At 36.4% G+C, this 12,839-nt stretch overlaps 1 protein-coding gene across 3 annotated transcripts in view; it reads right to left on the reverse strand.

Moving 5' to 3' along the window:
- The window catches only part of Plcl2 (phospholipase C like 2), a 174,595-nt gene that overhangs the window by 73,579 nt on the left and 88,177 nt on the right, over nucleotides 1–12,839 (reverse strand). The gene's annotated exons all lie outside the window — the stretch shown is intronic.

The following is a 12,839-nucleotide window of genomic DNA, read 5'->3' on the forward strand; positions in this document are numbered from 1 at the left end:
GTCATGTGGTTAAGGATACTCATTCACCTTTAAAGCTCAGAAGTAGCCTTGGAGTTTACAGCCCAATACCAACAGATAAGAAATCATTATCAAATAACTTCAGTTCATTCTTGCTAAGGAACATGATTTTAGTAACATACAATGAAATCTGTATATAGAACCAGCTACATAATTTTCAGGGCCTGGAGAGAAATGAAAATGTAGGAGTCCTACTCGAAAATTATTAAGACTTTCTAGAAGATAACAGAAGAGCATTAAGTCAAGTACAGGGACCTTCTGAGTGTGGGGCTTGTACAACTGCACAGGTCCTGAAGCAACTCCATGAAGCAGGTCCTGAGAGGGGATACGTCTCCTTCATCAGTGTGTCCTAACAGCTTGTCGCCAGATCATCTACCTTAGAATTCTTTGGGTTATCTGACTTAATTGTCGATTCCTAAGCGCTCTAGGATGTCAGGTCTATAGGGATGGTATCAGGAAGTGGCATTTTAGCAGCACCTCACATCATGGGGATATACACTATTAAGTCTGAAAATCATTTCCTGGCCACTAGGGTTCAGTGAGATGTTTGGGCTATTTCTGGACTCTATAACAAATAACAAGAAAGTGTTAATATCAACTATTAAAATGTGTGTTCAATGGATATACACTGGAATTCCAGCAGAAATTCCTGACTCTTTGGAGTCTCATAATAGTCATGTTCCTAAATAGTTCAGATATATGGTTTTACCCTTGCAACTGTATTAGGCCTAAGAGGGAGATCTTTATTATATCTGGGGGGTATTTCTAAAATTCTAAAGTTGGGCTTATTAAAATTTACTAGTGTGTACCAGGCTGATGCTGAGAACAATATGATCTAAGTACTTCCAATATAAATAGGTTATTGTCACTACCCAAGTGTAAAACTTCAAGAAGCATCTATTTCAAAAAAACTCTGCACCACCAATAATGTACTCCTCAGTTCTCCTGCATGAGTAAAGATGTTCCCACCTTAAGGATTGGCATCTACATCTGTGTGTGTTTAAGACCTTCCCATATGTATACCTTTCTTGTTTGAAAAAGAGTTGCTCAAATGACCTCAAAACATCTTTTGCGATTTTAACTTAAAACACAATATTGTCTCTCAGGTGGTATATGAAATCTGTAATGAGACAGAGGTCATAAATTTTCAGTAAGCCTTTGTATTAAGGAAAAAGGGTGGGGGTTGGAATTATATAACTTTCAAGGCAATAAAGAAAACGGCATGCAAAATATTTTACAAAGGCATTTCTGATTTTCCTGTTCTGGATAGCATCTATTTTGAATAAAATCCTCTATATTTCATAAAACCATTATGCTACTTTCTATGTTTAAAATTTAAAACCACTTTTACTTTTTGACTACCTATACTTCCAAAAGCAATTTGCAAAAGATAATTAAACTTAAAACTTTAAATCATATGGGTATCATTTCCCTCAAAGTTTCAAAATGAACCACAGAGGCTTTTGTTATCTGAGTGCCAAGATAAAACATAAAAGCCACCAGGCAGAGTATTTCTTTATAACTGTATCCTCAGAACAATAAAGTGCAAAAGTGGTAAAAATTGTGCTAATTGTATCTATAAGATATATTGTATTATAGCTATTCCAAATCCCTAAAGCATAGATTGCATTCTGTCTATTCAAGTCAGCTGGCATGAAATTAAATTTGTAATCAGCCATGCATAATAAGGGCACCAAAATGCATAAATTCCCCATTTTTCAGAATGAAGGATATCTTTATGTCTAAGAAGACACATTTACCTTTAATAAAGGCAACACACTAACTTAGTAAGGAAATTTCATAATCTTTATAAATTATATCTCAAAGTGCCACTAGTAAAAAGAAGTCACAAAGATAAATGGAGGTGTTTATCACTGATCCATTAAAAACATCTAGTATTTTTCAGCACTGTAATCCTTTATTCTGCCATCATACACACTGATTAATATTCTACTATCACTTTCTGATTCATTACAAATTCATAGGTCTCTTTGTTAATTAAGAGAAAAAAGTTGAATAGCAAAGTTGGCTAATACACACAACATACATACACTCACACACCCATGTCTGTGGGACAGGCAGCATGTTAAGGATAGGTAGTTCCTTTATGAACATTGCGTTTCTTTTCACAAACCAGCCCAGACTTTGATTGGACTTCTGGTTACTGAAAGCAGACACACGCACCTGATGGCCACCAAAGCATTGCTGATATACTGACAGCAGGGACACCTCTTACCAGATACCTCCTGTCTCTTCCTCCCCCTCCATATGCTGCTGGCTACAACAATGCTGTCCTCTCCACAGCACACCAAAGTTTGCATGAAGCAATCTGTTTCTCCCTCCCTTCTAGCAGCAAAGCCATTAGAAAACTCATATAGAAGAGTGTTGCTTGCTTAGAGACCAACACAGAGGATAGCAGGTGTGAGCTTCACTCAGGTCACTGGATAGACCAGAATCTCTGGCTGGGAGTAATAGGTGGATATGACGACTAGAGAAGTAGGCCATCTGGTCCCCTATGGCAAAAAGAAAGGAAGGGAAGACAGAAGCACTTGTGTGGGAGGGACACAGAATCAGAGTTCAGGGGCAGGAGAACGGGTCCCAAACTGCCTAACATTTGGAATTTTTATCTCAGTCTTATTCATTTCAACTTGGCTTTCATTCTTTAGCCCGAAAGTGATCAGGCATCTGATGGTAATTCAAGTTAGTTTAAATTCAATTCTAAAATGTTCACAAACTACATGTGTGTCAATGCATTAATTACCTAGAACCAAAGGAAAAAGCACAGGTTTCTGCTGAGATGGAGGTGTCTCAAAATACTTTTTTCAAGGTTTAAGTTCTTTCTCAGAGATGGCTGTTCATGGTGAGTTTGCACTCATCACCTAATGCTTCTGGATGGTGAATACCACAAAATGGAAACCCAGCCACGCAGGGCATCTTTGCTGCCCCACTGGTATCAAAAGAAAAAGTATACAAAAAAGGTCTGGACTAGAAGAAAACCAAACGCTGAAATTTTGTATTCCTTGATAAAGAATCATAGATTTTTACAACTGGAAAGAAGCTTAAAATGTTGCTTACATATTAACCAACACTTATTTATAATACAACAATATTGTGTCAGGAATGAATTTAGGTAAAATGATGTGCTAGAAAGAGGTCAAGGAAACTTTTCTGTATCACAGCAAATTCAGGATGAATAAAAAATATTTACCGAATTTATGTTGAGCACTAAAGTGGAAGCAGTCATATATAATGAAAAACATACAGATTTCTAACCAACTTATTGAACAGAAGTTTGTTGCTAAAAATAGGAGGTCATCTGGATATTTAAATAGCAGCAATTTCTTAAAACAGCCATGAATAATTTTATCAGTTCTCATTCTGAAATGAGGTAACAATAAGCGGGCCTCATTTCTTCCACTGGCAACAAAGTACTTACCACTGATCCAACTGATCTAGCTCACTCTGGAGAAGAAAGAGGCTGATATGCAGGATTGGAGTCCTGTCTACAGGCATGCAGAGTTAATGCTCTGATGGAAGTAATTGCCTCTTGTATCTTCTATACTTCAAAACTGTTTGTTTCCATTTTTGTATTTGATTATTCCTAAATAAACATGCAAAGATGGTGTACCAATAGCTAAATTCAAAACCCTTGCCAAATAGTGACTAAGTCTAGACACTGATTTAGGTATGCAGTGGGGGATATCAAAAGTGGGGTAGGATGAAAACAAAACAGCCCTTTGTCCTCTGGTTCCTTGGAGTTTTTTTGTTTGTTTGTTTCATTTGAATAAAAAATAAAAACACTAAGATATAGGGTTTGTATGTTTATCAAGGGGGTCCAGAATTTAAAAGAGCTAATAAACACTGGATTAAAGAAATTTCTGTTACTTCTACAAAACAAAACCATTTAAAAAAAATCCCAAAAAAGAACTAGGTCTATTAAACAAGCACAGCAAGGCCTGACTTTTCTTTATCTCAATAACAATAACTCTGAATTGAAAGAATAAGTCATGCTGGGCATATCAGGGTTACCTTGCAGGGTTACCCTGAAAGATTTTCCATACATCTTTAAAACTTTGATGTGCTCTCCAAGATGAGCAGAGGGTAAGAGGAGTATCTGGAGCAAAAAAACAGTCACTCTGAAGGTCACTACATAAAATAAGATGAACCGAAGAAGAATAAAACAAGTTGAAGAAAAGCTAGGTCAAATGCAGCTTCTGGCCTACTGTGCTAAATGGGGAAAAGTAAAGCGCCACTTCTGGTCCTTTGTGCAAGTAATAGAAAGCTACTTGGCCTATGGATGCTTCTCCTCAGCCAGCCTTCCTCCTCTATGATGTTCTCTTCTGTATTCCAAAAGCTTACCAATTCCCGGGTTTGGTAAGAAGTCTATGAAGCTACAGATCTGCTCTTGGCTTGGAAATCGATAAGTGTAAAAGTCATGGAGTAGGGTAAGTGCAGTTCAGGTTATGGCTTACAATACAGAAAGCCAAAAGACAATGTCACTTACAAATTAATATGAAAAAGCCAGACAAACTAATATCATGATTTCTCTTGTTTCTGTCAGAGCTGTGGTCACAAGGCAACCAAGGGAAGTGAATTCCCAAAAATGATATGCCTGTTTAAAGAGAAACAGGACATGGAAACTGGTTGCCCATTAGAGGAAAACAATTAAAATTCTAAAGAGTTCCTAAGGCCAATTCCCACTTGTAGGCTTCTCCACACATAGACTTGAGAAAGAATGGAGGTGGAGCAGGAGGAGAGCCCCTCTCCTGGGTATAGGCATGCAGGAGGTGAGGGCTACTCCTGGGGTGCAGTGTAAAGTTGCCCATTTCTTCAACCCTTTTCTCATGAAGTGTAAGACATAGCCCCTGGGGAAAGGCCATCAGTCCTTTCTCCTAGAGCCAATAGGAAAAGGATGGAAGCAAAATCCATCTGCCTATAGAACCAGGAAAAGGTCCACTGTCCAAAGGGATATAGAAACTTCTTGGACTCTGGAGTTTGCACAAGGAAAGTAGAGCTCTGATAAGACCAGGGAGGGGCAAAAAACTATCTCCTGCCCAAACTCAATATTGGTACAGGCAGAGTTGTGCTGCTACATGGAACAGGGCAGGAAGGCAGAGATGGCCCAACCCTAAGGCCCAGGTGCATAGCACAGCCTAAGATTAAAACTAGTCCAGGAGACCAAAAACTCCCAGGACCTCAATGAAAGCCTGGCACTGAGGAACAAGCTGTCTACCACTATAGAAAGAGTAAGAATATGGAAACAGACATCTCTCTGACACAGGCAATCACAGCTAAAATCTGAGGGTAAAGCAAGAACACTGAGTAAGCCCTCCAGAACCCTAGCCCCCACCCCAAACACAGATTGACAGCAGCCCACCAGTGGAGGAATTTGAAGCTAGGGGTACAACTGAAGCTAACAGTGGCAATTCAAAATCCAAACCTAGCTCAATTACTAACCTGACTCAAATTCTCCAGCAGTAATGACCTGACATGCCCATTTCTAAAAATAAATCTTATTTATCTCAGTCTTTATAAAATGTCATGTAGCATTCAATAAAAATTATAGAACACACAACAACAACAACAAAAAAACAATGTCAAGAGATAAAGCAATCAATAGAACCAGACTCAGAGGTTACTCAGAGGCTGGAACTATTAGATGAAGACTTGAAAACTATAATTAATGTGTTAAAGGATTAAGTGAAAAAAATGGGCAATAATGCATGGTCAGATGGTATATTTTCACAAAAACATGAAAATTATAAGAAATGATCCAATGGGAATGTTAATTTAAAAACTTGACAACATTAGAGATGATGAATTCCTTTCATGTACTAATAAGTAAACTAAATATAGCCAAGGAAAGAATCAGTGAATTTGAAGATAAGTCACTGAAATTATCCAGATTAAAACACAAAGAGACAAATTTTATCTATCTCAATCAATCAGAGCACCCAAGAATTTGACCAACATATGCAAAAAATGAAGCCCCAGTAAGAAAAAGGCAGAGTAACAATAAGGCAGAAGAAATATTTGAAGAAGTAGTATTCTCAATTTTTCCAAAATTAGATCAAGCAGGATCACTCATGCACAGAACTAGATAAAGTCAAACTGCTGAAAATAAAATAAAAGGAGAAAAAGCTTTCAGGCAGCCAGAGAAAAAAAGAAAATTTTATACATAGAAACACAAATAAGAGGGGCTGGGGTTATGGCTCAGTGGTGGAGTACTTACTTGCCTCAAACATATGAGACACTGGGTTAAATACTCAGCACCACATAAAATAAATAAACTAATAAAAATAAAGGTATTGTATCCACCTACAACTAAAAATATTTTTTAAAATAAACACAAATAAGAATTATCATTCAGATAGACTACAAGTGATTCACTTATTTATACTGAACCACAAGTTGTCTACTTGACCACCAACCTGCAAATGTACTACATATTATAAATAGCTCTGTGGGAAAGCTATTCTCTTTTAAACCCCTGAAATTCTCTCTACTTTCAAAGACAAAGATGCTTCTAACCCAGTTATTAGTCTCTGAGGGGTCACAGATTGGATTCAGAGGGTCCACACAATTGTGATCAGATTCTGAAGTGATCTGCACACCCATCCCTTTTCCTCCAAAATATGTAGGATTGTAAACTGATTATAAACTTTAGAAGACAAAGGAAAGTTTACCTCTTCCTGGGGTTGTAGCTCAGTGGTGGAGCTACACATTAGAGTTAGACATTAGCATCAAGGCAAAGGATGTTTTACAGAGTTGTAATGGAAGTGTGAAGGCTATCCAAGAGAAATGAAAACTGAGAGGAAAGGAAAGCAAACTATATAACTTATAGATAAAAGTAGAATTTTATTAATAAAACAGAAAAATCAATACAGACACTGATAGCCATGAAATGTTTTTGTTCATACCAAAGTAGAGCAAACTAGTTCAACAGTTCATAAACTTAATAGTTTAGGAATTATCCACAGAAATACTGTGGGCCACAAAACATAAGCTAGCACTGTATATTTGTCCTCTGTGCCTCAGTTTCCCCACATGTAAAATAGCCATCAAAATAATACCTGTCCTTCATATGTTATATTATAAAAATACCTAATTTATATAGTTGTTATAATAATCAAATTAGTTCACATTGACAAGAACTTTGAATGTGCCTGGTATTCATCGTCTCTGATGTTGTCAAGTTTTTAAAATAACATTCTCATTGGACAGATATTTCTTACTTTCCATCTTCATATGGAATAATACATCTAGTCATGTATTATTGTCCATTTTTTCAACTTAATTCTTTAACACATTTAATAGCCTACATAGACCCTGTTAAATAAATAAGTTCATTTTGGGCTGACATTATTTCTTTGTAAAACAAACAAACAAAAAAATACCATAATAAACATGTAACTGCAATACTCGAACCATTTAGGATTTGTCAAAGGTTAATTTATCTCCGAAGAAACCAAATGAATGGTGTTTAAACGAGGTCACTACTTAATGCAGCTCCAGAGCTTCTGAACACAACCAAATGGACTCGATGCCCAAGATATACAATGGGAAACTGTCAAAGACAGCCAGATGCCCTCTCAAAATAAAGCTTCAAGAGGCTGAATTTCCACATCTCTAGGGAACAAATAGGTAATCCACTCCTCAGAGTCTTGTATAAATTTTAAATCCCATCAATTTAATTAAAATTGTAATTAAAATCACTCATAAGTATCCACATGTACTATGAATTTGAAACACAGATCCTCATAACCCCCATGTTTTTTGTCTAAAATATAACCAAACTATTTCAATCAAAATACTTTGTCATCAGACTTATACAGATGATTCCTTTTACTTCATATTCCATGTCAATTCTAACTGCAGTGTAGATAAACATATGATGTTCAAAATAATAACAAAGAAAACAAATTTCTTATTTCTGTAAAATCAAACTATTGGGGTCAGGGTAAAGCTTCCAAATTGTGTGATGTGATGACTTACATTTGCCTTTAAAACAATGAGGTCTTTAATTATGAGATTAGAGGACTATAATTAAACAATACCACTTTCATGACAACACTCTTTAGTTGAAACATTTTCACAACTACTGAAATATTTATTCAAAGTAAATTTACAAAACCACAATCTACATCTGTGTCCAATGTAAACTGCAATAAAATCAGTTGGTTTTATCCAGTAATGAAAAACTTAACAGTGAAAGCACTGAGCTCCAATAAATTAGACTACATTCCAGTGAAAATATTGATGCTAATGTATTCTAATTTATGATCCATAATAATGGTTATTTAAGTGGCCCAATTTTATGTGAAAACTATGGGTGTTTCTCAACAATGTAGATGGTAATATCATATTCAGACACTATAGAGCCTGCTGGCTTCCTTCACTATAGAACTATTATATAACTTTAATTGTTAATAACTTTCTAGTAAATTGTACTGAATTTTGAAAGGTACCCAAGTTGAATCACATAAAGTGACTATTAGGCCCACATTTAATCAATTCAAAGAGTAACTTCTTAATCACTATCTTTCTCCCCTAAACTGTACTGATTCTTCATGCTTTCAATAGAGCTTTGGAAGAAGAGTATATTTTCCTCACTTTTTTTAATCCCTAAATATGGTATTGCTTGAGGTTTGAGGCAAAAAAATACAGCAATCCAGGGGTAGTTAGGAGTCAGGAGGAAAGCATCATGGAGATCCATCCATCTGCAGATGCAGCTATTGCCTTGGGTCAGATCCACCCCAGTGAATAAAGAACAGTAGCTCTTCCAACCATAAATTTTAATAATTCCATATTTTTAAAATTTAAATTCTTAAGGAAAATTGCCCACTGGCAATTTATTATGAAAGCAATTTATTTTTATATATTACAGGAAGAATTTATTTTTTCTATAGGGCAGAAGAAATATTTGAAGAAGTAGTATTCTCAATTTTTCTAATTGAGAAAATTTTTTAATTCAATTGTTTATATGCATGTGAAATTTGTGTATGTGGTGGGGGGAGCAATTAGATCAGCAAACCAAGAAAAGAAACAACATGAAAAGGAAACTCAGCTCTCTATAACATATTCTTTAAATCTCTCAGCCATTCATGAGCCCACACTAGTTCAACCCTTGATGTAGGTCTTCTCTAAATCGTACAGTAGTTATAGTCCTTACCCTATAATTAAACATTTAATGACAGTCTTATTCAGTTCTCTAATTGTTTTATATGGTTTAGTCTTATCTCCTTAAGTAGAAAGTGAGCTTTCTAAGAGAATGGACCTTGTCTTACATACTAGAAGCCCTTGGCTGCACCAAGTTGGTAGTCAGAGCAGTAACTCCTTTCAATCAATTCATAATTTCAGTAAAGCCAAGGACTGCCTTGAAATTATTAGAAAGACAAAAATAAGTTAATTCTTTAGCTTAAAAATGGCTGTTTAAGAGAAGTATATTTGTTTTTTTTTTAAAAAAAAAACACTAATAATTTTGTTCTTTCTTCAAATTAAAGAGGGTAGATTATACAATCTTTATATTAAAGTTCTCAATAAGAATTTTTTTTAAATCTCTGTACAAGAGAGTTTGGGGATGCAAAATAGTATATAAAGTTGAAAGTGCAAAGTCAGGCCAATATTTTTTCAATTTTTACTATTAATTTTTTTCTATTACATTTATCAGAAAGTCAAATAATTATAGCTCTACAGTAATACTGGGCAATGTTCCAACTACTAGTTTTATCTAGGAACAAAGTGTTCATTGGCTATCAAAGGGATACAATGAAAAGAAATCATTAATAAAACTTATTTTTCAATACCATATCCTCTGTGCTTTGGTTTATAAATTGGATATCTCCAAATTCCTCTGAAACCAAATTCACTTGGTCTCCCTGACTAGTTTCCTTATTTCGCTGGCCCATTCCCACCCATGGTTATCCTGTCTGAATCTTTTGGCCCAGGAATTTGTTATCATCCTGTACATACCTCGAGCTTATTCATTACAGTTGCTATGTACTTAGCAATCCCATGACATGAGTATGATAGTGACCTCTGTTAACACAGAGATGAGGGAACTGGGCTACACGTGTATGTTTAGAAGTTGGAAAACTGAACTAGAAGGGAGGGGCTAGTCGGGAAAGCACTGAGTCCAGGTGTATGAGGTATCAGACATGCCCACTGGAAGACCTGAGTCTCCTGTGCCTTGAGCAGCAACACCAACCATATCAGGTACTGTCAACTACTGTCATTATTAATATTAACATAACAGTTGATATTTCTGTCAATTATTGGGTGTTCTCCATGTACTAAACACTGAACTAAATGTTTTGTCTCTTTCTAATTCTCAGGACAACTCAGATGTAGGTGTGCTCACCTTCCTGTCACAGGTGAGGGGACCAAGGGTTTGAGAAGCAGAGTAACTAACCCAGACACTCACATAGCCAGCACCAAAGCTCTCCTCACTCTGTGGCATGGCTCACATGCTGCCTCCTGATGTCCAGGCTCCCAGAATCCCAAAGCCAGAGGTCATTACAGTACTTTGTGAAGAATCTGTTGTGGCATCTCATGCAATTCCTGTGTCCCCTGCCTGGCTTTCTAGACTTTTCTCAGAGGCTTGTATCTTTCCCATTTCTCCCTAAACACAAACCCTATTTATGAAATCTGTGAACTTTCCTTTCTCAACTAGGGCATATACTACTAAGAAGCAGATTTCACCTTTTAAAAAGTTATTTATTTGCTTATTAAATCCTTTGCTGAGCCTAATGCCACACTAGACATAGAGTTGTCCAGTATATCATAAAAGCAGAAGATCATGCTTATAGATTTAAAAAACTAGTGTCTGATTTTAGTAATGCAACCTCTCTTTCAGAGTCCACAACTAAAACATAAAAAAGAGTGACTTAAAATACAAAACTTCAAATATTAGATTTCCAATGTATTACATGAAGAATAATCATAGCAACTTTTTAAAAAAATATTTTTTAGTTGTTGATGTACCTTTATTTTTTATTTATTTTTATGTGGTGCTGAGGATCAAACCCAGTGCCTCACACATGCTAAGGCAAGTGCTCTGCCACTGAGCCACAACCCCAGCCCCTCATAGCAACTTTTAAAAATTTTAATTGTAGCAAACTAAATAACATAAAACATAGACAACATAAAATTTATAATATTAGCCACTTCTTAGTGAATAGTTTAGTGGTATTAAATATACAACATAAAATTTATAATATTAGTCACTTTTTAGTGTATAGTTTAGTGGTATTAAGTATCAATGGTATCAATCCCCAGTTCTTTTTGAGACAGTGTCTTGCTAAGTTGCTAAGGGTCTTGCTAAGTTGCTGAGGCTGACCCTGACCCTGACTCTGAACCTGTGGTACTCTTGCCTCAGCTTCCTGGGTCACTGGGAGTATGGGCATGTACCATAACACCCAGTTTAAGTATATTCTTACGGTTGCTATTTGCATGGTATATCTTTTTCCATCCATTTACTTAAATTATTTGTATCTTTGAATTTAAAATGTAGAAAGCATATAGTTGGCTCTTTTTGTTTAAAGCCAGTCTTTCTCTGCCCTTGATAGGATTATTTAACCCATTCACCTTTAATGTTGTTATTGATATAGTTGGGATTCATATCTGTTATTTTTCTTTTGTATATGTCTCATGCCTTTTTGTTCCTTTATCCTTCTTTCATGCTTTCTTTTACATTAACTTGGCGAGGTATGTTTGAAATTCAGCAGCACAGGGTTCTTTGGTGGTTCTGGGCAAAAGCAGTTTTGGGGTGATAGGTGAGAAGGCCTTAGGAGGGAGCTGGAGAGAGAAAGGGATAAAGGGATGGAGACAGTAGATATAGATCATTCTGTGAAAGAGGAACTTGGGAAATGAACTGTTAGTTAGAAGGAGCCTATCTTTGTTTAGGTTAGTGATAATGGAGCAGATTTCTATGCTGAAGGGACTTACCTCATTAAAAAAAAAAAAAAGGAAAATCAACAATACAGGAGAGAGGGAATGTTGCTCTCTGAAGGAGCTAAGTCCTTGGGAAAAGACTCTTGAGTTGAACCCTGATGGAAAATGGAAAGGAAGAGGAAGTCAATTCTGACTGACTCTCTGGGAAATTGCAAATAAAGAGATATGAGGCAGGAAAGAGGCTGCAATGTCTGAAGAAGCTCATGGGGTCTGGGGATAGGATGAAGGGAAGCAAGCAAGAAGAGTCTGGATGTGAGTCCTGGGTAACACCACAGAGCGAGGCTACCCAGCCTCTGTGGGAGAGAAAGCACCTCTCAGAGAAAGGCCTCTGCAGCCTGGGAGCACATGTTCCTATCGGCAGACAGAACAAATACAAACGTGTATGAAACTGATAATCATGTGCATTTTTCCTATGTGGGCAAATACAACTTACCACCTGTTTTAAAAGGTCAACGAATGGAAAAAGCCTCATTCCTTTCACAACTTCAAAAATCTTCAGCTCACTTGTGTAGGTATTTATTTTGTTTCTACCTTTACAGTTTAATAAAATTGAGCTAAAGGCTATATGGTGTTGCACAGTTTGTCTGCCCTCCTGAAGGACTGCATGAACGCAATGACTATCACTAGAAGAATCACCATTTAAAACACCAGAGATGTCTGTAAACTTTAAAAATAGTTTTTGTAGTCAGGCATGATGGCACATTCCTATAATCCCAGTGACTCAGAAGGCTGAGGCAGGAAGATCATAAGTCCAGGCCAGCCTCAGCAACTTAGCAAAGCTCTAAGCAACTGAATAAGATCCTGTCCCAAAATAAAAAATAAAAAGCACTAGGGTATTGCTCAGTGGTAAAGCACCCCTGGATCCAATT

Source organism: Ictidomys tridecemlineatus, chromosome 2, assembly GCF_052094955.1.
Source record: "Ictidomys tridecemlineatus isolate mIctTri1 chromosome 2, mIctTri1.hap1, whole genome shotgun sequence".
Classification (NCBI taxonomy): Eukaryota; Metazoa; Chordata; class Mammalia; order Rodentia; family Sciuridae; genus Ictidomys; species Ictidomys tridecemlineatus.